The sequence below is a fragment of the Microcaecilia unicolor genome, chromosome 11, assembly GCF_901765095.1.
Source record: "Microcaecilia unicolor chromosome 11, aMicUni1.1, whole genome shotgun sequence".
Lineage (NCBI taxonomy): Eukaryota > Metazoa > Chordata > Amphibia > Gymnophiona > Siphonopidae > Microcaecilia > Microcaecilia unicolor.
This window is the reverse complement of record NC_044041.1, coordinates 110988284-110991417: the sequence shown is the minus strand read 5'-3', so window position 1 is coordinate 110991417 and position 3134 is coordinate 110988284. Positions and strand designations below refer to the sequence as shown.

General features: G+C 42.5%; 1 non-coding gene across 1 annotated transcript; it reads left to right on the top strand.

Annotated features, from left to right (window-relative positions):
• The first annotated feature begins 1582 nt into the window (after positions 1-1582).
• LOC115481283 lies at positions 1583-1718 on the top strand. The gene has a single exon (XR_003943939.1). It is a non-coding gene; the product is annotated as a small nucleolar RNA SNORA57 (small nucleolar RNA).
• Positions 1719-3134: the final 1416 nt, after the last annotated feature.

The following is a 3134-nucleotide window of genomic DNA, read 5'->3' as shown; positions in this document are numbered from 1 at the left end:
TGTTACAAAATCTGAAAAAATCCAAGCAAGGGGACCAAAAAAAACATCTTTATGCAGTTGCTTTTTTTTTTTTTTTAAACACAATTTTTGCAGGTTTGTCCAAGTTCAGTCTTGGAGGGCCAAAAGGTGGTCCTATTTGCAGGACATCTTTATTATACATGCGATAGATTTAAATACCCACTAGTGCCCAAGAGGTGTGTGTTTTTAAATGTTTTGTTATAGACTTGAAACAGTAGTAGATTTGTTTTTGAGTATCCAGCTAACCCTTTTAGCCACACTGACATGTCAACAAACCATCCCAATAACTGCATCAATTTTTACTTTTAATAATATATACTGTAGATCACAACTTTTATTTACTGAATAAATACCCTAAGAAAGGCTCAGAATCTTATATATACACCTCTCATCCAAGCTGCCCAATAAGGAATAATATTCATTACTGCAAAATTATCCCTTATTGACCTGCTTGCAGGAGCAGTGTACATATAAGATTCTGAGCCTTACTTTAGAGTATTTGATCAATACATAAGTTAAGATCTATGGAGTATATTATAAAGTACAAGTTTAATTGATCCACCGAGTTATTGGGATGGCGTGTTGTAGATTTGCCAAAGTCTACGTGGGTAAAAGGATATGTGTAATGCCATTTCACACATATTTTAACAGTACTTCTGGAGGCACACCTTGCCAGTCAGTTTTCAGGAAAAACCTTATTAATCTGCAGAGATCAGACTCATTGCATGCATATCCGTTATGGTAAAATCCTGAACACCTTTACTGGCTAGGCTTGCCTCTCCAGAGAGCTGTTGCTCTGTAGAATGGTGGAGAACGATAGAGGGGCACGCTCATTTTGAAGTAAAGCATTAAGAAGATGGTTGGCGGAAGAACATAGGTCACACTCGAGGTGGCCAAGGACTGCACCTTTCGCTCCCTCCCCGATACTCACTGATAGCGAACACCACCTGCGTGATGAGACCGGGCCCCGGTGGCGTTCCTATCCTCCGCATGGCGTTTCGGGCCCCTAAGAACACGTATCCCCCCGCAAGGATCAGACCAGAGCTACAGAGAATACGACATGCCCAGCACTGTCCGAAGGGGGAAGAGGAAGGAGGCCGCTGTGCAGGCACTGCAGGAGGTGCCAGCGAGGACATAAGTACAAGATAGGTGATACAAATCAAAAATCTCCTAGGCACGAGTACAACAAGAGGCCTCGCTCAGGCCTGAGCTTGTCCGCCGGAAGTGCGTGTGAGAGACGTTGCCAAAAAGCGGAAATAACGTTTACGCGACCGGGAGGGGGGGGGGGTGGTGGTATAAAAGCTTGTGCGGCAGCGTGGTGAAGTCTTTTTTTCGCCATATACAGGGTGGGAGAAAGATGGTTAGTGTTTTTGGTGCTCTAGTGCTGTGAAGTTTTCAGTTGTTAACGCGATAGTTCTCTCCCTTTTTAGTGTTTTAAATTGTTTGGTGGGGTTGGGGGTATGTCTTCTGTTCCCCGACGGTTCTATTTTTTTTTTTTTTTTTTGAGGGGAGGTGGTAGATGGTGGAACTTGGTCGGGGATAGACGAGGTCTCTCTGTTTAACGCCTCTTTTTCTTGGCATACACAGGTTGTTCAGTACGTGTGTATGTAATGTTCGGAGGCAGAGCATGTTTCCAGTGCTATGTCTTCGGTGCCAGTTCGTTACTTGAGCTGGTTCTATCCTCAATCACTGGCACAAGATAACGCTAGGTACCTCCCAGGGCTGCCTAGTGGGACGATGTAAAAGCCAGATCCAGCGGGATCTTCCCGGATTCCATCGTACACCGTCCCGGTCATTTATTTAGGTCTTTTTTTTTACCGCTCTGCGGATTATATTTAGGTACACAGGTAACTTTTTTTGGTCAGTGTTGGCACAACAGGCCACATATTAAGTCTCTTGCTGTATATTTTTCTCCTTTCTGCCTCTGCGCCCCCCCCCCCCCCCCAAAAAAAAAAAAAAAAAAGTTTAAAGTGAAGGTGTTAATTGCTTTTCTCGTAACTGTTTCATGTGTTCCAGGTGTACGGCTATAACGAGCATGGTGGAATCTGAGTGGGAGAAAGTACCAGATATGAAACTGCACGTCTGAAGAGTTGATGCACTACCTAGTTTTGTTATGGTATTCATCTTTTGTGGTCTGACTTAACTACACGTTGGAAAGAAGATAGGGGCTTCTGTTTACTTTGGTATAGGGTGCATGCAGTTTTCAAGTATTGAATACTGAAATGTTCTGTGATCAGTTAGCTGTAATAGCTTTCTTAGCGAGCAGTTTTGCCAGTGGAGAGAGGTGAACATTAGTGTGCGCTAAACATCAATACTGGTACCAGCTTGTTTAATAGAACGCATATTGGGGGCCTAATGCTTACATTTTTGCTATTATCTGCAAAATTACTTTAGTTAGAATTTTGAAACTCAAGGTATTACTCAAGTATGTCATTGTTGATAATATCCAGTTGTTCATATAATTTTTTTTCATAGGCATTATGGTGTAACAATGCTTGTTTGGTGAAAACTACATCTGTACGAATTGGGGGCCTTTTAGGCCCCCACTGTTTTTATCATGTTCTCAGAAGTGTTTGTGTCTCAAGTTACTTTATTTGTACTCAGTAATGCTGGTGGAGGGGCCAGGGTGTGGATAATAACATGTGAGGATGTCATGTGATTTTTGGAGGGAGTGATAAGGCCATGACATCACCTCAGGTCCTCTGAACACTGAGGACAGTATACACTGTGAGCTAATTGCTGAAGGACCTGTGATAAGATAAGCTGTTGAGAGGAAATCTGTTTCATTTTCTAACATCTAGTCAGCAATGGCACAGTCTTCCTCCAAGTGTCTGACTGACCAAGAGATTGAAGCGATTATGTTTCAAAGCGATGATGAAAGTGAACTATCTTTGTCTGATGAAGAATATCTGCTACCAGCTAATCAAACATCCTCATCCAGTGATTCTTCTGATGATGAAGAAGTGAATCTAGTGGATCCTCAAGAAGTGATAAGTAGAACATCCAAAACGAATGTTTTTTGGGACAGTAATCCTACATTAGTCGGACATACTCCAATACACAATATTGTGAGACAGGCTCAAGGAGCTGTGGGAAGTCCCAGTTACTTTACCCCT